Raw genomic sequence first — 25824 nt, forward strand, 5'->3', positions numbered from 1 at the left:
TCCCTCTAGGCACACTGAGCAACGGGTCCACGTCTGGATTCCCGCATCACACTTAGGGAGACTTCCCAAAATGTCATAATTTGCATAAATAAAAAGAGAGAAGCGCTCAACCTGGAAACGAACAATAGCATAATAGCTTGTTCTATGGCTAGTTACCACCCAAGAAGCAGCCTCTTTTTGCTCAACATGTGCCTTTCACAGAGAAAAACTTTCCTGAAGCATATCAGTCTGATCCTGACTTCACAGTACAGTCCAGCCCCGAAATACCAGGCAATTCTTCTCTGAACGAGAGAAACAGCAAAACCCCAGACGTACGTTTCGGCCTATTGTGGGCCTCGTCAGTGAGGTGCAGCCATATCCCTCTAGGCACACTGAGCAACGGGTCCACGTCTGGATTCCCGCATCACACTTAGGGAGACTTCCCAAAATGTCATAATTTGCATAAATAAAAAGAGAGAAGCGCTCAACCTGGAAACGAACAAAAGCATAATAGCTTGTTCTATGGCTAGTTACCACCCAAGAAGCAGCCTCTTTTTGCTCAACATGTGCCTTTCACAGAGAAAAACTTTCCTGAAGCATATCAGTCTGATCCTGACTTCACAGTACAGTCCAGCCCCGAAATACCAGGCAATTCTTCTCTGAACGAGAGAAACAGCAAAACCCCAGACGTACGTTTCGGCCTATTGTGGGCCTCGTCAGTGAGGTGCAGCCATATCCCTCTAGGCACACTGAGCAACGGGTCCACGTCTGGATTCCCGCATCACACTTAGGGAGACTTCCCAAAATGTCATAATTTGCATAAATAAAAAGAGAGAAGCGCTCAACCTGGAAACGAACAATAGCATAATAGCTTGTTCTATGGCTAGTTACCACCCAAGAAGCAGCCTCTTTTTGCTCAACATGTGCCTTTCACAGAGAAAAACTTTCCTGAAGCATATCAGTCTGATCCTGACTTCACAGTACAGTCCAGCCCCGAAATACCAGGCAATTCTTCTCTGAACGAGAGAAACAGCAAAACCCCAGACGTACGTTTCGGCCTATTGTGGGCCTCGTCAGTGAGGTGCAGCCATATCCCTCTAGGCACACTGAGCAACGGGTCCACGTCTGGATTCCCGCATCACACTTAGGGAGACTTCCGAAAATGTCATAATTTGCATAAATAAAAAGAGAGAAGCGCTCAACCTGGAAACGAACAATAGCATAATAGCTTGTTCTATGGCTAGTTACCACCCAAGAAGCAGCCTCTTTTTGCTCAACATGTGCCTTTCACAGAGAAAAACTTTCCTGAAGCATATCAGTCTGATCCTGACTTCACAGTACAGTCCAGCCCCGAAATACCAGGCAATTCTTCTCTGAACGAGAGAAACAGCAAAACCCCAGACGTACGTTTCGGCCTATTGTGGGCCTCGTCAGTGAGGTGCAGCCATATCCCTCTAGGCACACTGAGCAACGGGTCCACGTCTGGATTCCCGCATCACACTTAGGGAGACTTCTGGGGTTTTGCTGTTTCTCTTGTTCAGAGAAGAATTGCCTGGTATTTCGGGGCTGGACTGTACTGTGAAGTCAGGATCAGACTGATATGCTACAGGAAAGTTTTTCTCTGTGAAAGGCACATATTGAGCAAAAAGAGGCTGCTTCTAGGGTGGTAACTAGCCATAGAACAAGCTATTATGCTATTGTTCGTTCCCAGGTTGAGCGCTTCTCTCTTTTTATTTATGCAAATTATGACACTTAGGGAAGTCTCCCTAAGTGTGATGCGGGAATCCAGACGTGGACCCGTTGCTCAGTGTGCCTAGAGGGATATGGCTGCACCTCACTGACGAGGCCCACAATAGGCCGAAACGTACGTCTGGGGTTTTGCTGTTTCTCTTGTTCAGAGAAGAATTGCCTGGTATTTCGGGGCTGGACTGTACTGTGAAGTCAGGATCAGACTGATATGCTACAGGAAAGTTTTTCTCTGTGAAAGGCACATATTGAGCAAAAAGAGGCTGCTTCTAGGGTGGTAACTAGCCATAGAACAAGCTATTATGCTATTGTTCGTTCCCAGGTTGAGCGCTTCTCTCTTTTTATTTAAGCCCTCAGTTTACGCCTGGGTTAGGTTCCAGAAGGAATGGTTGTAAATCGAAACCGTTGTAAATTGAAACCCAGTTTATAATGCAAGTCAATGGGAAGTGAGGGAGATAGGTTCCAGGCCCCTCTCAAAATTGTCATAAGTAACACCTAATACATTATTTTTAAAGCTTTGAAATGAAGACTTTAAATGCTAAACAGCATTATAAACCTAATAAAATAATCACACAACACAGAATATATAATTAAACTAAGTTAAATGAACAAAAACATTTGCTAAACAGCATCATAAACCTAATAAAATAATCACACAACACAGACTTCACTTGCATTTTTCTGCAAACAGTTCTTTCTATGCATTCCAATCTGGACTGATTTATAAACAGGAAGATCTTGTTCCCTTGAAATCTGCTCGATAGCTCAGGTCTGGTTAAACTGATTAATTTCAGCTTGCGTGGCTTTGCTGCAACACAAGCGGACAGCTCCACCTACTGGCTATTTTAATAAATGCACTGCTTCTCAATGCTTTTCAATAGCAGTCACATCACTGGAAAAAAAGGTTGTTATTCTGCAACAGTGTAAATTGAACCGTTGTAAAACGAGGGCCACCTGTACTTCACCCTCTCATTTGTAAGATGAGGCCAACATGTGCCAGTGGCATGCAACTCCCACTCAGGTAATATGTTTATTATTATTATATTAAACCATACTCAATAAAAATGCTATACATTGGTTTACTTCCCTAAACAGCATGCTATACAAAACAATACTTCCCCATTGAAGGGACATAAAAGTCCCACAATAAAATATCTAATAAGATTGAACATTTTACCACTGCACTTGTGGTTGCAAATAATTGCATGTTTAATCTTTGGAAAAGGGTTAACACACAATTAAAGTCAGCTTCAGAACAACAATGCACTAATAGGAGCTAGCTGAACACATCAGATGAGCCAATGACGATGCATGTTTGTAGCCACCAATCACCAGCTAGTTCCCAGTAGTGTATAGGTGCTCCTAAGCCTACCTAGATATATGTTTCAACAAAACACAAAGTAAATAAATTTGATAATAGAATAAAATAGGAAAGTCTCTAAAAATTGCATACTATATGAACAATGAAATTGTAATTTTCACTTTCACCTCCCTTTAAATATATCCTCATATAAAATCCTTTGAGGGTTAATGCCAGAACACTATATATGCTCAAGCAAGTATATCAACAGGCAAACCATAGCCAAAGAATGCAGGGTTATGAAGAATGTCCTTTTTTTGGACATGCAAATCTACTCACAGATACATAAATATCTGGGGTTATAAAAAAATAAATAAAAAAAATGTATGCTTACCTGATAAATTTCTTTCTTTCCGGGCATGGAGAGACCACAACGTCATTCCAATTACTAGTGGAATATACAACTCATGGCCAGCAGGAGGAGGCAAAGAACACCCCAGCAAAGCTGTTAAAGGGGCAGTCTAGTCAAAATTAAACTTTCATGATTCAGATAGGGCATGAAATTTTAAACAACAAAGCTGTTAAAGGGGCAGTCTAGTCAAAATTAAACTTTCATGATTCAGATAGGGCATGAAATTTTAAACAACTTTCCAATTTACTTCTATTATCTAATTTGCTCAATTCTTTAGATATCCTTTGTTGAAGAAATAGCAATGCACATGTGTGAGCCAATCACACAAGGCCTCTATGTGCAGCAACCAATCAGCAGCTACTGAGCATATCTAGATATGCTTTTCAGCAAGTGATATCAAGAGAATGAAGCAAATGAGATAATAGAAGTAAATTAGAAAGTTGTTTAAAATGACATGCTCTTTCTAAATCACGAAAGAAAAAATGTGGGTTTCATGTCCCTTTAAGTGTAACTGCCTTACCCATAACCCCCAGTCATTCAGTCAAAGGAAATGGAAAAGGAAGAAAACACAAGGGTGAAAAGGTGCCTGAAGTATACACAAAAACACTGCCGAATTATAATTAAAAGAGGGCGGGGTCGTGGACTCTTTGTGTCCGGAAAGAAATTTATCAGGTAAGTATACATTTTGTTTCTTTCCTATGACATAGAGAGTTCACGACTTCATTCCAATTACTAGTGGGAACCAATACCCAAGCTAGAGGACACGGCATGAACAGGGAGGGAGAAAAAAGGCAGGAGGACCTAAACCGAAGGCACCACCGCTTGAAGAACCTTTCTCCCAAAAGAAGCCTCGGCCGAGGGAAAAGTATCAAATTTGGAAAAAGCATGCAGAGAGGACCATGTTGCCGCCATGCAAATCTGTTCCACAGAAGCTTCATTTTTGAAAGCCCAAGACGAGGATACAGTCCTAGTGGAATGAGCCATAATTCTCTCAGGAGGCTGCTGTCCAGCAGTCTCATAAGTCAAAAGAATCAAACTTCTCAACCAGAGAGACAGAGTAGTAGAAGTGGCCTTCTGACCCTTACGCTTTCCAGAGAAAACAACAAACAGGGCAAAAGATAGCCGAAAATCTTTAGTAGCTTGTAAGTAACATTTTAGAGCCCGCACAACATCCAAGTTATGCAAAAGACGTTCCTTTTGAGGAGGAGGATTAAGACAAAGAGAAGGAACAACAATTTCCTGATTAACGTTTCGATCCGATACTACCTTAGGGAGAAACCCCAATTTAGTACGAAGGACCTCCTTATCAGCATGAAAAATAAGGTAGGGGAAATCACACTGCAGAGTTGAAAGCTCAGACACTCTGCGAGCGGAAGAAATGGCCACAAGAAACAAATCCTTCTAGGATAACAGTTTTATATCAACAACATGCATAGGCTCAAACGGAGCCTGCTGTAAAACTTTAAGAACTAAATTAAGGCTCCATGGGGGAGCAACAGGTTTAAACACAGGCCTGATTCTAACCAGAACCTGTACAAAGGCTTGAACATTTGGTAGATCTGCGAGACGTTTGTGCAAAAGGATAGATAATGCTGAAATCGGACCCTTTAGAGAACTGACCGATAAACCATTATCCAATCCATCCTGAAGAAAAGACAAAATCCAGGGAATACTCACCCAGCTCCAGGAGAACCCCTTAGATTCACACCAATAAAGATATTTATACCATATCTTATGGTAAATCTTGCATGTAGCCGGTTTTCGAGCCTGAATAATAGTTTCAATGACCGCTTCCAAAAAAACTAAGTTTAGACAGAACTAGGCATTCAAACCAAGATTCTAGGTTTGGATGAAGGAAAGGACCCTGAAGTAGAAGGTCTTTCCTCTGAGGTAACTTCCAAGGAGGTAGAGATAACATCCTCACCAGATCCGCGAACCAAATCCTGCGAGGCCATGCAGGAGCTATTAGAATCACTGATGCTCTCTCCTGTTTGATACGAGCAATGACTTGTCGAAGGAAAGCAAATGGAGGAAACCATAAAGACAGAGAAAACCTCCAAGGAACCACTAGAGCATCTATCAGAACGGCCTGAGGATCTCTTGACCTTGAACCGTACTTTGGAACTTTGGCGTTATGGCGAGACACCATCAGATCCATCTCTGGAACCCCCCACTTGAGGGTTAGCTGAGAGAACACTTCCGGATGGAGAGCCCACTCCCCGGGATGAAAGGTCTGTCTGCTCAGAAAATCTGCTTCCCAGTTGTCCACTCCTAGAATGTGGATGGCAGATAGGAGACAATCATGGGCTTCCGCCCACTGCAGAATTCGAGTCACCTCCTTCATGGCTAAGGAACTCCGAGTCCCTCCCTGGTGGCTGATGTAAGCCACTTAGGTGATGTCCGATAGAAATCTTATAAACCAGACCAACGACAGTTGAGGGCACGCTAATAGGGCATCGAAGATAGCTCTCAACTCCCAGATGTTTATGGTGAGAGGACTCCTCATGAAACCACAAGTGCCCCGAGAAAGATATTCCTGTGACACCCACCAGGAGAGAGAGTCTCATGTCAAAGGGTCCAGATTTATCCTTTGAGTTAAATCAGAATGATCTCCGTTCAATTGACGAAGCATACAAAGCTGCAGCCGTCGTGGATGGAACCGAGCAAAAGGAATGATGTCCATGAATGCCACCATCAGTCCAATCACCTCCATGCATTGGGCCACAGATGGACAAAAGGCAGACTAGAGAGAAAGGCAGAAAGCAAGAATCTTGTCTTTTTGACCTCTGTCAGAAAAATCTTCATGGACAGGGAATCTATTATAGTCCCTAGGAAACACACTTTGGTAGATAGAACAAGAGAACTTTTTTTCCAAATTCACCTTCTACCTATGAGAACTTAGAAAAGACAACAGCATCTCTGTATGAGATTAGGTTAGTTGAAAAGATGACGCCTGAACCAAGATGTCATCTAGATAAGGAGCTACAGCAATTCCCTGGGATCTGATCACAGCCAAAAGTGCCCCCAGAACCTTTGTGAATTTTCTGGGAGCCGTGGCCAGACCAAATGGAAGTGCAACAAATTGTAAGTGCTTGTCCGGAAAGACAAACCTGCGATACTGATGCTGTTTCCTGTGAATGGGAACGTGAAGGTATGCGTCCTTCAGGTCTATGGTCGTCATAAACTGACCTTCCTGTATCAAAGGAAGAATAGAACGAATAGTTTCCATCTTGAAAAACGGAACCCTTGAGGTCTAAAATTGGTCGGAAAGTTCCCTCCTTTTTGGGAACCACAAATAGATTTGAGTAGAATCCTAGACCCTGTTCTGCTAGAGGGACAGGAACAATATCTCCCAGAGAGTATAGGTCTTTTACACAGTTTAAGAAGGCTTCCTTCTTTATTTGGTTTGAGGATATTCTTGACAGGAGAAATCTGCACCTGGGAGGGCAAGACTTAATCCCTTTCTGTAACACTGAGATACTATGTCCACCGCCCAAGGGTCTGGGACATTGCGTATCGAGGCTTGATGAAAAAGAGAAAGCCTGCCCCCACTGGAATCGGGGGCAAAATCTTCATGTTGAGTCAGCAGAAGGCTTCTTGCTTTGTTTTCCCTTATTCCAGGGCTGGTTGGATTTCCAAGATGATCTGGGTTAATCTGGTTTAGATGAGGAAGAGGAGGACTTTTGTTCCTTAAAGTTATGAAACGAATGAAAATTAGAAGTATGACAACCTCTAGGTCTGTTCTTCTTGTCCTGAGGTTGGAAAAATCCCTTTCAGCCTGTAATCTCTAAAATGATCTCTGCCGGACCAGGTCCAAACAGAGTCTTTTCCTTGTAAGGCAAAGTCAAAAGCCTGGCCTTAGAAGAGACATCGGCCGACCAAGATTTTAACCACAAAGCCCTGCGAGCTAGGACCGTGAAGCTAGACATCTTAGCTCCCAGATGAATTATCTGCATATTGGCACCACAGATAAAAGTATTGGCCAATTTAAGAGCTTTGATCCTATCTTGGATCTCCTCTACTGTAGTTTCCTCTGAGATAAGATCAGATAATGCTTTGCACCAATAAGATGCAGCTCCTGCAACTGTAGCAGTACTCGCTGCTGGTTGCCACTGTAACCCTTGATGGACATACATCTTTTTTAAATAAGCCTCTAGCTTCTTGTCCATTGGGTCCTTAAAAAAACAACTATCCTCTATTGGAATAGTAGTTCTCTTAGCAAGAGTAGAAATAGCTCCTTCTACTTGAGGAACAGTGCGCCATGAGTCACGAATAGAGTCAGCCACAGGAAACATCTTCGTAAAAACAGGGGAAGGGGAAAAAGGACTTATTCAATAAAGAGTCCAGAAACTCTCAAAAAAAATTTAAATGCTTTATTCAATCCGTCAAATTAAAAAGCACTATCAACATGGATAGGTATAAACGCCTAGTAAACAATCTTACGCGTTTCGGCCGTAGCATTATTCATAGCTCAGTGTGAACATTCACAGCTGTGAGTTAAAAAGCAAAGTTAGCTGTGATTGGTTTAAATCAATTGGCGAGTTAACCCTTTTATGGACCTTTCAAACAAATAAGAAAAACACATACTAAATATATCAATACGTAAGCAGTGATTTCTGAGAGGTTAGTGTTAGTTAAACTACATAGATAGATACATTTATCTGATAATCAATTAGTTGATTTATGCAGAAAACCTGCTGCTAAATGCTTGTCTTATGTAGTGAGGATATACTAACTCATATGTTAATGAATATCTATACTATAATTGCGTTTCTAATGTCCGTCGCCGGTTGCGCACGCATCCTCAATTGAATGTTGGCAGCCAACAGAAAGTTGGCTCTGCGCCCAGCCTAAAGTATTCACCTGGATGCAGCTTTGTTGCATCCAGGTGGATTCCGAAAATGGCAGGGTGGTGCCACCCTGCCATTTTCAGAATCCACCGGGATGCAGCGAAGGCAAACGGAGCATACAAAAAAATAAATAAAATACACCAGCCTGCAAGAAGTATAACAAAAAAAAATGAACCTCCCACACGAAGTATTGACACCTACACCACAAACCCACACATCGCAAAATAAAGTTAATAACCCCTTAATACCTTAAACGTCAACCACCCACATCGCAATAAACCTAATTACCCTATTAACCCTTAAACCGCAAAACCCCCACATCTCAATAAACCTAATTAACACCTTAAACTGCCAAAACCCACAACGCAAATAACTAATTAAATTACTAAGCCCCCTAACCTAACACCCCCTAAATTAACTCAAATTACCTAAACTAAAAAATACTTAATTTACAAAAAATAAAATAGCTATGATTACAAAAAATAAAAAAGGCTAACATTACAGAAAATAAAAAACAAAATTACCAAAATTTAAAAAATTAAACCTAATCCCTATGAAAATAAAAAAGCACCCCCAAAATAAAAACACCCCCTAATCTAAGAATAGACTACCAATAGCCCTTAAAACGGCCATAAGTTTAACAGCTCTTTTAAGAATTAAACATACTAAGACACCCTAACAGTAAAACCCCCCACCCACCAAACCCCCAAAATAAAAACCTAACACTAAAAAACATAAATTATGCTTACCTGATAATTTAATTTCCATCTGTATGGGAAGAGTCCACATCTGAATACTGAACCTGGCCACCAGGAGGAGGCAAAGACACGATCACTTGATTCATGATGCGAATTGACCCAACCTTAGGAAGAAAACCAAACTTGGTTCGTAGAACAGCCTTATCGGCATAAAAGGCCAGATAAGGAGGGACACAGCCTCAGAGAATCTAGAAATTGATGAACAAAGAGACCTTGGTCTGCAGATCCCTGCGACAAGGTAACTTCCAAGGAGGAGATGATGACATCCCCACTAGACCCGCGAACCATATCCTTCGCGGCCAAGACAGAGCAGTCAGTATCACTGACGCCTTCTTGACTCAAGCCACTACACTAGAACGTAGTGGTAACGGTTGGAAAGGATAAATTGGATTGAACCTCCAAGGCACCACTAATGCATCTGTTAGCTCCGCCTGAGGATCCCTGTACCTCGACCCTATCTGGGTAGCTTAGTATTGAGATGTTATAAGATCCACCTCTTGCAAATGAAACAACCCCTGTAGGTTGAGAAACGCGTCATAAAATATTAAAAGTCATTTTTATTTGAAGTTGTCTGTGTTGTGGTTCATACATACCAACTGAACAACACACATAAGATTACTCCTTTGCAGCACCTGAAGTCCAGACAACAGGAGACAAACACCAAGTTGCAACTAGGACAAGTGCCTTTGGAGCCTGGCTCCTACAGTGTACTAGCCACTGTTAAGTGCTAGCCTGCTCTCTTGCCTTGGTTACAGTACAGTGCCACACCATCTGGTAAGCATAATACCTACTTTTATCTGTACCTGCATTCCAGACGATATCACGCTATTGTGGCGCCCTCTCTTTATTCTTCTTTGCAAATCTCTGCAAACACTCAGGATGGAAAGACCATTCTCCCGGATGAAAGGATTGTCTGCTGAGAAAATCCACTTCCCAGTTGTCCACACCCGGAAGTGGATCGCTGACAGCGAAACAAATGCGGGTCTCCCCCACACCAGAATCAGAGATTCTTCCCTCAAAACTAGGGATCATCTCTTTCCCCCCTGATGGTTGATGTAAGCCACCGAGGATATATTGTTTGATTGGAATCTGATTAACTGGGACGAACCCAGCAGAAGCCAAGCCTTCAGAGCATTGTATATTGCCCGAAGATCCAAAATGAGATCAGGAGGGAGCTTTACCTCCTGAGACCACAGGCCCTGTGTCTTCTTGGCACCCCAAACAGCTCCCCATCCTGACAGACTTGCAACCGCAATCACAATCACCCAGGATGGTCTTGAGACGGATGTCCCTCAGGACAAGTGATCCGGACAAAACCATCAAGAGAGCGATTCTCCCGATTGGTTGTCCAGAGAAATCTGTTGAGACAGATCCGAATGATCGCAGTTCCACTAATTCAGCATGTGCAGTTGTAACAGCCTGAGGTGAAACCTGGCAAAGGAAATGATGTAAAAAAATAGGGGGGGGGTTCCCTCAGGCGCCAACTCAACGGAGGCAAAGGGAAAGAACAAGGATACTAGAATCACTTAGAACAGCTGATACAATAAAATTACTTATTTAATATAGCCGTTAAAAATCAAATATATTAATCAAATACATTGAATACATCAAATGCATTAATCACGGATCCATGAAATCAATACATAAATTATACAGATAAGCAGATAAAAACAGATAAAAACAGTGGTGGCAATAATATAAGAACAATAAGAACAATAAATAACACAATAATAGATGGTGGTGAATGTTAAGAACAATGGTAGCACAACAGTAGATAATAAAACAATCAATCCGGATTGTACAATGTTATGGGTAAAGGTAGTTGGGACTTGAGCCCGTCCAATGACAAGTGTAGAACTTTTATAGATATAACCAATGTAGGTGGTGTCCAATAATGTGAAAAAATGTGAAGAGTGGTCAAAAATTCATATGGGATGGTATCCAAAGGAATAACCTGAAGTATATTCTAAGTTAACAGTGATCCAAAAGATAGTGATCCAAAAAATAATGGTCCAAACAGATATAGTATAAGACCATAAAATGATTAAAAATCAAAAATCAAAAATCAAAACCACACTTCTGTGAAATGTTAAAAATTTAAAATAAAAATGTGAAAACTTGTGAAAAATTATTATGAAAAAATAATATAGGAAAAAATATAAAAGAAATTATATATGTGAGAAAAATATATATAGTCACCCAGAGTCTTATTTGTATCAAATGTTGCTTGCAGTTAGTCCCAAAGTAGAGTAGATTCCCTGAGTGTGTGAGGTGATGGAGTGTTGGGCCCACAGGAGGGTAAAACAATGTGACAGACAACGATATCCACCTATAAATATAAAAATAAATAGTGCAGATAACCTTTTAAAAATAATTCACTAATGAAATGAGGCTTACCAATACTCAGTCTACGCGTTTCGGCCCTTCATAGGCCTTTATCAAGACTAGTGTATTGGTTTGCCTTGTAGCCTTAAATAGTGCCCGAGGAGGTCGGTCAACCGGAAGTGGCTCACATAGAACTTCCGGTTTTTCGGATATCAAACTTTTGATTAAGTTTTATTAAATAAATCTTTAACTGGTCGTATTTAGACAGTAGCCAATAGAACAGTATCCGCAATAGAACTATGTTCAATATTCAGTATATAATGTGAATCATGCTGGCATTTATTATTTCCCAAAACAAAGACGTGACGTCACTTCCGGTATTTCGTATCTTACTCGATATTCTCAGCTTGATATAACTATTAAACCAATATGTGGCAGTAGGAGCCAAGATCTAAAATCTAATTCAGGATTTATGCCAGGAAGGAATGCAGTCCGTAACACGCGTAGGGTATTATTAATTCTAGAATACTATTTCAACAAACTCCAATACTCCAGTAAAATCAGAAAAACAGACATAGCCTTACTAACAATCGATGCTGAAAAAGCATTCGATTCCATTATATGGGATCACATGTACACTTCACTCAGTAATTTTGGTTTCTCAGGGAATATGGTTAACTTTCTTAAACTAACCTATGATAAACCACGCTCACAATTGCTAGTTAATGGGGAGATTACACAACATTTTAGTTTACATAGAGGGACGCGGCAGGGATGCCCATTATCGCCTTTACTATTTAATATAGCATTGGAACCTCTAGCAGTCAGTTTAAGAAATGAAGTAAAAGGGATTAAGCTAGGGAACCAAAATCCGATTATCTCGCTATACGCGGATGACATTATTATATTCTTGCAAAATACAAAAATTAGCATCCCAAAGACACTGGACATAATCCATAGCTATAGTCAAGTCTCAGGATATAAGATCAACTCAAATAAGTCAGAAATATTATGGATAAATAAAACAACACAGATCTATACAAAGCAGGTATTTAAAGAAGTAGAACACATTAATTATCTTGGTATTAGTTTAGGAAGGGATCCCAAAGACTGGTACCATCTTAACTATGACAAACTATTTGACAAACTAACGACAGATCTGAAAAGGTGGAATATTCATTATCTCTCACTCTCGGCTAAGGTAATGTTATTAAAAACAATTTTTTCCCGCGGTTAATGTTCCTACTACAAAACCTACCCTTATTCATTAAAAAGAAAGATATAAATAGATATAACAGGTTATGTGCGAAGTTTGTCTGGGGAGACAAAAGACATGGTATGTCAATAGAGAAGCTCACTCAATTAAAAAAATTAGGGGGATTAGCACTACCAAACCTACAGTATTACAACTGGGTGACATTGGTAAAATTTGGCGTTGACTGGGTATCAGAATCTAATTATGTTACATTTTATGAAATAGAATCAGACTTAGTAAAGCCATTTAACTTAAAATTAATTCTACATTATCCATTTAATAAGCTACCAAGTAACATTAGCATGTTGTCCACTTTTGCAAATATAATACAAGCATGGCAGAGGTATTTGAAAGCAATGGGATATAGCTACCAGATCTCACAATATCTGCCTATTATAGGAACTCTTGACTTTAGTCCAGGCATAGAAAACAAAGTTTTCAGGAAATGGAGAGAATGTGGTTTGAAATATCTAGCACAGTTGAAGCAAGAGGGTCCAAAACTAATATATACGTTTCAGGAACTAGCATACACATACAAACTTACAGCGAAAGACTTTTACGCATATTTACAATTGAGAAATTACTTCTCTAATACACTAACCATATATGGGGATGACTGGAATAAGCCTGAAATAGATTCAGGGATCAAACTATATAAAATAGGCATCCGCTCACTTTCATATTGGTATAAAGCATTACTAACAAGAATGGGTTCAAAACACATAAATAATTTAAAGGAAAATCTAGCTAAATATTTTCCAATGATCCAAGTCAAAGACTTACAAAATAGTATAGATATGGCAGAAAAAGCTACGTCATTAATTAGTTGGAGGGAAACCCAAGTCAAAATAATTAATAACTATTACTTAACACCTTACAGAATGAGTAAATGGGCAAAGTGAAAACAAATTGGCAATTGTTTCAAATGTAATAAAGAGACAGCAGACCTGTTACACTGCCTGTGGTCATGCCCTAAAATTCACCAGTTTTGGTACAAAATAAATTTCTGGCTAAACAAATTCTTACAAGAGAATTTCGATATGACCCCACAACATATTTTTTTCCTGTTGAAAGATAGAAGAGAAATAGGAGAACTACGCCTAATAAATATGGCTATCCTTGCAGCACGCGTCTTAATATTTAAGAGATGGAAGTCCCTGGATGCCCCCAAAGTGGCTGAATTCTCTAATATAATAAAACAACAAATGTCTATTGAATTGCATGACTTAAAACCAAACTCAGATATCCAATTCAGGTCATTTTTTGCTAAATGGAAACCAGTTATTATGTCTTGGCCTCGTCCAACACAATTACTCTTTATTTCCCCTTTAACAAACGCATTACCTTTTATCACTCTAATAGTAGAAGAATTCATACCACATTATTGACTGTATACGTAGGCTCCAGCAAGTGATCTAAAACATTATTAGGGTTGGCGAGGGCGGAATAAATGTAACTAAAGCCAGGTCTGTTAATAGATCGCAAATAAAGAGACAATCCGGACATAAACGTAGATATGGGGAGGAGGAGGGGGAACATAGGACAACCAGAGGCACCAATTGAGAGGACACCTCCAGATGTTTCAAGTATTCTTATTTTCCGATATATAATGAGGTAATCTATTCAGGACCAAACACTAAGATACAAATGGTGAGGGCCCTCAGAGGGCAAGGCCCTAAGTTTAATTTGTTAAGGCTACAAATGAATAGACTTAAATAATTCTGCTGCACAATATATCAAACTTAAGTTAGTGTGAAGAAAATGGGGGGGTTTAATGAAAAGTGCACAATATTATGATTTGTTGGAAATTAGTGAGCGATGTATGGTAATCTTCAAGGTAACTTTGTAACTTTCGCTATGAAATTTGTTTTTGATTGTTATTGCTGGCAAATATTAAATGGTTTTTTTTGTCCTCTTTTTTGAAACTCAAATAAAAAGAATTGGAAAAAAAAAAAAAAAAAAAAATATTTTCCTGGTGACAGGCTTTCTAGCTTGAATCAGGGTATCAATGACCGACTCAGAGAAACCACGCTTTGATAGAATCAGGCATTCAATCTCCAAGCAGTCAGACGCAGAGAAATCAGATTTGGATGCTTGAATGGACCTTGGGTTAGAAGGTCCTGCCTCATTGGCAGAGTCCACGGTGGAACAGATGACATGTCCACTAGGTCTGCATACCAAGTCCTGCGTGGCCACGCAGATGCTATCAGAATCACAGAAGCTCTCTCCTGCTTGATTCTGGCAACCAGACGTGGGAGGAGAGGAAACAGTGGAAATACATAGGCCAGATTGAAGGACCAGGGCACTGCTAGAGCATCTATCAGTACCGCCTGGGGATCCCGGGACCTGGACCCGTAACAAGGAAGTTTGGCTTTCTGATGGGACGCCATCAGATCCAATTCTGGTGTGCCCCATAGCTGAGTAAGCTGGGCAAAAACCTCCGGATGGAGCTCCCACTCCCCCGGATGAAAAGTCTGACGACTTAGGAAATCCGCCTCCCAGTTCTCTACCCCTGGGATATGGATTGCTGAGAGATGGCAAGAGTGATCCTCCGCCCATCTGATTATTTTGGTTACCTCCATCATCGCTAGAGAACTCCGTGTTCCTCCTTGATGACTGATATAAGCTACAGTCGTGATGTTGTCCGACTGAAATCTGATGAATTTGGCCGCAGCTAGCTGAGCGCATTGAATATCACTCTCAGTTCTAGAATGTTTATCGGGAGGAGAGTTTCCTCCCGAGACCATAAGCCCTGTGCTTTCAGGGAGTTCCAGACTGCACCCCAGCCTAGCAGGCTGGCATCTGTCGTTACAATGAGCCACTCTGGCCTGCGGAAACACATTCCCTGAGACAGGTGGTCCTGAGACAACCACCAGAGAAGAGAATCTCTGGTCTCCCGGTCCAGATGCAGTTGAGGAGATAAATCTGCATAATCCCCATTCCACTGTTTGAGCATGCATAGTTGCAGTGGTCTGAGGTGTAGGCGGCAAAAGGAACTATGTCCATTGCCGCTACCATGAGTCCGATTACCTCCATACACTGAGCCACTGATGGCCGAGGAATGGAATGAAGAGCTCGGCAAGTGGTTAAGAGTTTTGATTTTCTGACCTCCGTCAGAAATATTTTCATTTCTACCGAGTCTATCAGAGTCCCTAGGAAGGAAACTCTTGTGAGACGGAAGAGAGAACTCTTTTTTATGTTCAACTTCCACCCGTGAGATCTCAGAAAAGCCAACACGATGTCCGTGTGAGACTTGGCTAGCTGGAAAGTCAACGCCTGAATTAAGATGTCGTCTAGATAAGGCGCCACTGCTATGCCCCGCGGTCTTAGAACCGCCAAAAGGGACCCTAGCACCTTTGTGAGAATTCTGGGAGCCGTGGCCAACCCGAAGGGAAGGGCCACAAACTGGTAATGCCTGTCCAGAAAGGCGAATCTGAGGAATTGATGATGATCTCTGTGAATAGGGATGTGTAGATTCCTTTAAGTCCACGGTAGTCATATATTGACCCTCCTGGATCAAAGGTAGAATAGTCTCCATCTTGAATAATGGTACTCTGAGGAATTTGTTTAGAATTTTGAGATCCAAGATTGGTCTGAAAGTTCCCTCTTTTTTGGGAACCACAAACAGGTTTGAGTAAAACCCTAGCCCTTGTTCCGCTTTTGGAACTGGGCGGATCACTCCCATGGTATGTGGGTCTTCTACACATAAGAACGCCTCTCTCTTTGTCGGGTTTGCAGACAATTGAGAAATGTGAAATCTCCCCCCTTGGGGGGGGGGGGGGGAGTCTTTGATATCCAGAAGATATCCCTGGGACACAATTTCTAAAGCCCAGGAATCGTGAACATCTCTTGCCCAAGCCTGAGCAAAGAGAGAGAGTCTGCCCCCAACTAGATCCGGTCTCGGATCGGGGGCTACCCCATCATGCTGTCTTAGAGGCAGCTGCAGGCTTCTTGGCCTGTTTACCCTTGTTCCAAGCCTGGTTAGGTCTCCAAACTGACTTGGAATGGGCAAAATTCCCCTCTTGCTTTGCAGCAGGGGAAGCTGAAGCGGGACCACCCTTGAAGTTCCGAAAGGAACGAAAATTATTTTGTTTGGTCCTCATGTTTGTTTTATCCTGAGGGAGGGCATGGCCTTTCCCTCCAGTGATGTCTGAAATAATCTCTTTCAGTTCAGGCCCGAATAGCGTCTTTCCTTTGAAAGGGATGTTCAAAAGTTTAGATTTTGATGACACATCAGCAGACCAGGACTTAAGTCATAACCCCCTGCGTGCTAAAATGGCAAAACCTGAATTCTTTGCCGCTAATTTAGCCAGTTGGAAAGCGGCATCTGTAATGAAAGAATTAGCCAACTTAAGGGCCTTAATTCTATCCACAATATCCTCTAATGGAGTCTCCATCTGAAGAGCCTCTTCTAGAGCCTCGAACCAGAAAGCAGCTGCAGTAGTTACAGGAACAATGCACGCAATAGGTTGGAGAAGAAAACCTTGATGAACAAAAATTTTCTTTAGGAGACCCTCTAATTTTTTATCCATAGGATCTTTGAAAGCACAACTGTCTTCGATAGGTATAGTTGTATGCTTAGCAAGGGTAGAAATAGCTCCCTCCACCTTAGGAACCGTCTGCCATGAGTCCCGCATGGTGTCAGATATAGGAAACATTTTCTTAAAGATAGGAGAGGGAGAGAACGGTATATCTGGTCTATCCCACTCCTTAGTAACAATATTCGCAATCCTCTTAGGGACTGGAAAAACATCAGTGTAAACAGGAACCTCTAAGTATTTGTCCATTTTACACAATTTCTCTGGGACTACTATAGGGTCACAATCATCTAGAGTCCCTAATACCTCCCTGAGCAACAAGCGGAGGTGTTCAAGCTTAAATTTAAAGGCCGTCATATCAGAATCTGTCTGAGAGAGCGTCTTTCCTGAATCAGAAATCTCTCCCTCAGATAACAAATCCCTTACCCCTACTTCAGAACATTGTGAGGGTATATCGGATACGGCTACTAAAGCGTCAGACGGCTCAGCATTTGTTCTTAACCCAGAGCTGTCACGCTTTCCTTGTAAACCAGGCAGTTTAGATAAAACCTCTGTGAGGGTTGTATTCATAGCTGTGGCCATGTCTTTTAAAGTAAATGAATTTGACGCACTAGAGGTACTTGGCGTCACTTGTGCGGGCGTTACTGGTTGTGACACTTGGGGAGAGCTAGATGGCAAACCCTCATTTCCTTCTGTCTGAGAATCATCTATTGCTATATTTTTAAGTGCTAAAATATGCTTTTTATAATTTATAGACATATCAGTGCAAGTGGGACACATTCTAAGAAGGGGTTCCACAATGTCTTCTAAACACATTGAACAAGGATTTTCCTTGATGTCAGACATGTTAAACAGGCTAGAAATGAAACAAGCAAGCTTGGAAAACACTTTAATCAAAGCAAATAATACTTAGAAAAAAACGGTACTGTGCCTTTAAGAGAAAAAAAGATGCACAAACTCTGCAAAACAGTGTAAAAAAGCAGTAAACTTTACGAAATTTTTACAGTAGTATCATAAAGCCTTAGTAAGTTTGCACAGCCAGACAAATAAACAATTAACCCCTTAATGTAAAAACCGGATTCACAAAACGTAAAAAAAAACGGTAAAAAAACGTTCAGCACCTTGCCACAGCTCTGCTGTGGCGCCTACCTGCCCTTTAGGATAGATTTGTGGGGAAGAAACTTCTTTTAGGCCCTCAAACACAGCAGGACCCTCTGGAGAAGCAGCTGGATGTCTCTGAGTAAAAGAAACTGCACAACTGAGGCGCGAAAATAGGCCCCTCCCACCTCACTCGATGTTAGTGGGGCCTAAAAGAAACACACCAAAGTGTTTCTAAACTAGCCATGTGGGTTAATAACCACTAAATAAGCCACAATGACCCCTTAAAGTCCCTCAAAAAACGTTATGTTTTCAATAAAAAAACATTTTTTCCTATCAGTGTCACCAGTAACAAATGAGCCCTTTATGCAAGCTGGGATTCCTACTAAGTGTCTGAATACAGCTTACCCTTCCCTCATGGGGATATTGCCAGCCTTTTCTAGAATTATCACAGTCTGTCTAGAAAAAAATTGACTGAACATACCTCAATGCAGCTTAGCATGCAAACTGTTCCCCCAACTGAAGTTTTCCTGTACTCTTCAGCCCTTGTGAGAACAGCAGTGGATCTTAGTTACAAAGTGCTAAGATCATCATCCTCCTTGCAGAAATCTTCATCCCTTTCTGCCAGAGAGTGAATAGTACAAACCGGTACCATTTAAAATAACAAACTTTTGCTTGAGAAAATAAAAACTAACATTTTTGTCACCACACTCACTTTACCCTTCCTAGTACTTAGAGTAGGCAAAGAGAATGACTGGGGGTGGAGCTAAGGGAGGAGCTATATAGACAGCTCTGCTGTGGGTGCTCTCTTTGCCACTTCCTGTAGGGAAGGAGAATATCCCACAAATATTGATGAATCCGTGGACTCGATACATCTTACAAGAGAAATCCGCTTCCCAGTTCTCTACTCCTGGGATATAGATTGCTTACAGATAACAAGAGTGGGCCTCCGCCCATCGGATTATCTTGGATACTTCTTTTATCGCTAAGGTACTCCTTGTTCCCCCCTGATGATTGATATAAGCCACAGTCGTGATGTTTTTCGACTGGAATCTGATGAATTTGGCCGAAGCCATCTGAGGCCATGCCTGAAGCGCATTGAATATTGCTCTCAGTTCCAGAATATTGATTGGAAGTAGAGACTCCACCTGAGTCCAAACACCCTGAGCCTTCAGGGAATTCCAAACTGCACCCCAGCCCAGAAGGCTGGTGTCCATTGTCACTATCACCCACAAGGGTCTGCGGAAACAAGTCCCCTGGGACAGATGATCCGGCGACAACCACCAAAGAAGAGAGTCTCTGGTTTCTTGATCTAGATTTATCTGAGGAGATAAATTCGCATATGAAGATATATATATATATATACCTATATATCTAATAAGGTCGTATATAAAGCCTTGACATTTATGTTATATTATTGTATTACTGCATAATCATATAGTCATATAATCAAAGAGTTAAATATTTTAACAGAAATATTTAAAACACTATATTCCTTTGTTTTTCTGTAATTTCTCAATATTAAAGCTTCAAGGTTTCCTGTCTACGTGTGATTGCAACACGTTTTTTGTTCCTAAATAAAACCACAAATATTGGGGGATGTTTTGGCATTATAAATCGCTGATTATTACAATTTATAAAGAAATTGTCGTATGACCATGTTTGCAAATTTGTCATATGCTCATGTTTGTAAAATTGTCGTATGCCCATATTTGTAAGAATGACTTCCCGTTTTTTATGAGCGCAGATTTGTATAACAGAAATGTGTACGCGCATAATAAATCAGAGTTGTCAGATACCTCTTTGTGTATGTGTGCATTATTTGACGATTCTCCAGGTGCCTGTCTCTTTGTAAGTTGGTAACCAGTCTTGCAAGTCAGGTGATAAATATATCTTCGGCCGAAGAAAGGAAAATAATTACCTACAGCATAATCCCCATTCCACTGTCCGAGCATGCCATTTCTGACCTCCATCAGAAATATTTTCATGGCTACCGAGTCTATCAGAGTTCCCAAGAAAGGAACCCTTGTCTGTCGAACTAGTGAACTTTTCTCTGTGTTCACCTTCCAACCGTGAGTTCTCAGGAAAGACAACACTGTGTCCGTGTGAGATTTTGTCAATTGATACGTTGACGCCTGGATCAGAATATCGCCCAGATAAGGCGCCACTGCTATGCCTCGCGGTCTGAGAACCGCCAGAAGAGACCCTAGAACCTTTATGAAGATTCTGGGTGCTGTGGCCAACCCGAAGGGAAGAGCCACGAACTGATAATGTTTGTCCAGGAAGGCAAACCTTAGAAACTGATGATGATCCTTGTGGATAGGAATATGAAGGTATGCATCCTTCAAGTCCACGGTAGTTATATATTGACCCTCCTGGATCATTGGTAAGATTGTTCGTATAGTCTCCATTTTGAACGATGGGACTCTGAGAAACTTGTTTAGATACTTGAGGTCTAAGATGGGTCTGAAAGTTCCCTCTTTTTTGGGAACCACAAATAGATTTGAGTAAAACCTCTGTCCCTGTTCCGATCTTGGAATGGGACAAATTACTCCCATGGTAAAAAGGTCTTTTACACAGCGTAAGAACGCCTCTCTTTTTTTCTGGTCTGCAGATAATCTTGAAAGATGAAATCTCCCTCTTGGTAGAAAATCCTTGAATTCCAATTGATAACCTTGGGTCACTATTTCCAGCGCCCAGGGGTCCTTAACATCTCTTGCCCAAGCCTGGGCAAAGAAAGACAGTCTGCCCCCTACTAGATCCGGTCCCGGATCAGGGGGCCGGCCCTTCGTGCTGAATTTGTAGCAGCAGCGGGCTTCTTGGTTTGTTTACCTTTATTCCAAGTCTGGTTGGGTCTCCAGACTGACTTAGATTGGGCAAAATTCCCTTCCTGCTTTGTGGAGGAAGAGGAAGGAGAGGGTCCTCCTTTATAATTCCGAAAGGAGCGAAAATTATTTTGTTTACCCCTCATCTTAACAGACTTATCCTGAGGTAGGGCATGGCCTTTGCCTCAAGTAATGTCAGAAATGATTTCCTTCAATTCCACATTCAAGAATGTAAGGATCTTTCCAAAGGATTCTTAGGATTAGGACACAAGGAAGGGACAACAATTTCTCTACTAATGATGTTAGAATTCACAACCTTAGGTAAAAATTTAAATGAAGTCCACAAAACCGCCTTATCCTGATGAAAAATCAGAAAAGGAGATTCACAAGAAAGAGTAGATAGCTCAGAAACTCTTCTAGCAGAAGATATAGCCAAAAGAAACAACACTTTCCAAGAAAGTAGTTTAATATCCAAAGAATACATAGGCTCAAAAGGAGGAGCCTGTAACGCCTTCAAAACCAAATTAAGACTCCAAGGAGGAGAAATTGATTTAATGACAGGCTTAATATGAACTAAAGTCTGTACAAAACAGTGAATATCAGGAAGATTAGCAATCTTTCTGTGAAATAAAACAGAAAGAGCAGAGATTTGTCCCTTCAATAAACTTGCAGACAAACCCCTATCCAAACCATCCGGAAGAAACTGTAAAATTCTAGGAATTCTAAAAGAATGCCAAGAGAATTTATGAGAACACCATGAAATGTAAGTCTTCCAAACGCAATAATAAATCTTCCTATTGACAGATTTACGAGCTTGTAACATAGTATTAATTAGAGAAACCTCTATGACTTAGTACTAAGCGTTCAATTTCCATACCTTCAAATTTAATAACTTGAGATCCTGATGGAAAAAAAGACCTTAAGACAGAAGGTCCGGCCTTAACGGACGTGGCCAAGGTTGGCAACTGGACATCCGAACAAGATCCGCATACCAAAACCTGTGTGGCCATGCTGGAGCGACCAGCAACACAAACGAATGTTCCATGATGATTTTGGATATCACTCTAGGAAGAAGAACTAGAAGCGGGAAAAAGTAAGCAGGATGATAACACCAAGCAAGTGTCAGCGCATCCACTGCTTCCGCCTGAACATCCCTGGACCTCGACAGGTATCAGGGAAGTTTCTTGTTTAGATGAGAGGCCATGAGATCTATCTCTGGAAGACCCCACATCTGAACAATCTGAGAAAACAAATCCGGATGAAGAGACCACTCCCCTGGATGTAAAGTCTGACGGCTGAGATAATCCGCCTCCCAATTATCTACACCTGGGATATGAACCCCAGAAATTAGACAGGAGCTGGATTCCGCCCAAACAAGTATCCGAGATACTTCTTTCATACCTTGGGGACTGTGAGTCCCACCCTGATGATTGACATATGTCACCATTGTGATATTGGCTGTCTGAAAACAAATGAACGGTTCCCTCTTCAACAGAGGCCAAAACTGAAGAGCTCTGAGAATTGCACGGAGTTCTAAAATATTGATTGGTAATCTCGCCTCTTGAGATTTCCAAACCCCTTGTGCTGTTTGAGATCCCCAGACAGCTCCCCAACCTGAAAGACTTGCATCTGTTGTGATCACAGTCCAGGTTGGCCGAACAAAAGAGGCCCCTTGAACTAAACGCTCAGAGAGTGTCGAACATTGGGATTTAAGGATATTAATTGTGATATCTTTGTATAATCCCGGCACCATTGATTCAGCATGCAAAGCTGGAGAGGTCTCATGTGAAAATGAGTAAAAGGAATCGCGTCCGATGCTGCAGTCATGAGGCCTAAAACTTCCATGCACATAGCCACTGAAGGGAATGACTGAGACTGAAGGTGCCGACATGCTGCAACCAATTTCAAATGTCTCTTGTCTGTTAGAGACAGAGTCATGGACACTGAATCTATCTGGAAACCTAAAAAGGTGACCCTTGTCTGAGGAATCAAAAAACTTTTTGGTAAATTGATCCTCCAACCATGTTTTCGAAGAACACTGAGCTAGTACCAAGATATCGTCCAAATAAGGAAACACTGCAACACCCTGTTCTCTGATTACAGAGAGTAGGACACCCAGAACCTTTGAAAAGATTCTTGGAGCTGTTGCTAGGCCAAATGAAAGAGCAACAAATTGGTAATGCTTGTCTAGAAAAGAGAATCTCAGGAACTGATAATGTTCTGGATGAATCGGAATATGAAGGTATGCATCCTGCAAGTCTATTGTGGACATATAATGTCCTTGCTGAACAAAAGGCAGAATAGTCCTTATAGTCACCATCTTGAAAGTTGGTACTCTTACATAATGATTCAAAATTTTCAGATCCAGAACTGGTCTGAAAGAATTTTCTTTCTTTGGGACAATAGATTTGAATAAAACCCTAGACCTTGTTCCTGAAAAGGAACCGGCATGATGACCCCTGAAACCTCCAGGTCTGAAACACACTTCAGGAAAGCCTGGGCTTTTACTGGATTCACTGGGATGCGTGAGAGAAAAAATCTTCTCACAGGAGGTCTTACTCTGAATCCTATTTGGTACCCCTGAGAGACAATGCTCTGAATCCATTGATTTTGGACAGAATTTACCCAAACATCCTTGAAAAACCTTAATCTGCCCCCTACCAGCTGAGCTGGAATGAGGGCCGCAACTTCATGCGGACTTAGGGGCTGACTTTGGTTTCTTAAAAGGCTTGGATTTATTCCAATTTGAGGAAGGCTTCCTTGGGGGAAGGATTAAGTTTCTGTTCCTTATTTTGACGAAAGGAACGAAAACGATCAGAAGCCTTAGATTTACCCTTAGGTTTTTTTATCCTGTAGCAAAAAAACTCCCTTCCCCCCAGTAACAGTTGAAATAATAGAATCCAACAAAGAACCAAATAAATGATTACCTTGGAAAGAAAGAGATAATAATCTCGACTTAGATGTCATATGAGCATTCCAAGATTTAAGCCACAAAGCTCTTCTAGCTAAAATAGCTAAAGACCTGGATCTAACATCAATTTTGATAATATCAAAAATAGCATCACAAATAAAATGATTAGCATGGTGTAGCAAACGAACAATGCTATATAAGTCAGAATCCAATTCTTGTTGCGCTAAATTCTCCAACCAAAAAGTTGAAGCAGATGCTACATCAGCCAAAGAAATTGCAGGCCTAAGAAGATGACCTGAATATAAATAGGCTTTCCTTAGATAAGATTCAAGATTCCTATCTAAAGGATCTTTAAAGGAAGTACTATCTTCCATAGGAATAGTGGTTTGTTTAGCAAGAGTAGAAATAGCCCCATCAACTTTGGGGATCTTTTCCCAAAACTCTATTGAAATTGCTGGTAAAGGATACATTTTTTTAAACCTTGCAGAAGGATTAAAAGGAGTACCCGCCTTATTCCATTCCTTAGAAATCATATCAGAAATAGCATCAGGAATAGGAAAAACCTCTGGAGTAACCACAGGAGGTTTAAAAACAGCATTTAAACATTTACTGGTTTTAATATCAAGAGGACTAGCTTCCCTAATATCCAAAGTAATTAACACTTCTTTTAACAAAGAACGCATATACTCCATTTTAAATAAATAAGTAGATTTGTCAGTGTCAATCTCTGAGGAAGGATCCTCTGAACCAGATAGATCCTCATCAGGTGGATAATTCATTATGTTGTCGGTCATTTGAAATTTCATTAACTTTATGAGAAGTTTTAAAAGACCTCTTACATTTATTAGAAGGTGGAAATGCAGACAAAGCCTTCTGAATAGAATCAGTAACAAATTCTTTAAAATTCATAGGTATATCATGTACATTAGAAGTTGAAGGAACTGCAACCGGCAATGTACTATTACTGATGGACACACTATCTGCATGTAAAAGTTTATCATGACAACTAATACAAATGACATTAGGAGATATAATCTCCACAATTTTACAATAAATGCACTTAGATTTGAATCAGGCAGCAAAGTTCCAACAGATACTTCTGAGGCAGGATCAGATTGAGACATCTTGCAAAATGTAAAAGAAAAAACAACATATAAAGCAAAATGATCAATTTCCTTATATGACAGTTTCAGGAATGGGGAAATCTGCAAATAGCATAGCCCTCTGACATAGAAAAAAGCAAGAGGCAAAAGCAATGGGGCAATAAATAATGGGGAAAAAAAGCGCCAAGTATGACGCACAACGTAACTGAAATTTGGCACCAACCATGTCCGGAAATGACACCCTCGCGTCACTAACGACGCAACCCTGTGTGAAACCTCTGCGTCAATTACGACGCTGGAAATGACGAACTTGCCTTTCGCACCAAAAATTTTCGCGACACGAATTATGCAATAAAGTGTAGCATTTGGCGCACCCGCGAGCCTAAGTCAGCCCTCAATTTGAAACAAAGTAGTCAATTGAAAAAAAGACTAAATCCCCAGGTAAGAAAAATATTTCCACAAAGGGGTAGCAAAGTGTTAAACGTAAAGCAAAGGACTGCCTCGCTGCCTTTTAACTGCTAAAAGCCACCACTACTCCTACTCAAGAGATTGACTTGGACACAGCTGGACTCCAATCCTTGATTGCAGGGAAAAGTATCCATAAAAGGATTAAATTCTTCAGACACTAACTTCGCACAACCATTGACAGAGGCAAAGAGAATGACTGGGGGTTATGGGTAAGGCAGTTACACTTAACAGCTTTGCTGGGGTGCTCTTTGCCTCC

The 25824-nt window shown here is 41.0% G+C and overlaps 1 protein-coding gene across 2 annotated transcripts in view; it reads right to left on the reverse strand.

The window, feature by feature from the left end:
* Window positions 1-25824, reverse strand: part of FKBP8 (FKBP prolyl isomerase 8) — a 232221-nt gene that overhangs the window by 56995 nt on the left and 149402 nt on the right. The window lies entirely within an intron of this gene.

The sequence above is a fragment of the Bombina bombina genome, chromosome 2 (assembly GCF_027579735.1).
Source record: "Bombina bombina isolate aBomBom1 chromosome 2, aBomBom1.pri, whole genome shotgun sequence".
In the NCBI taxonomy this organism is placed as follows: Eukaryota; Metazoa; Chordata; class Amphibia; order Anura; family Bombinatoridae; genus Bombina; species Bombina bombina.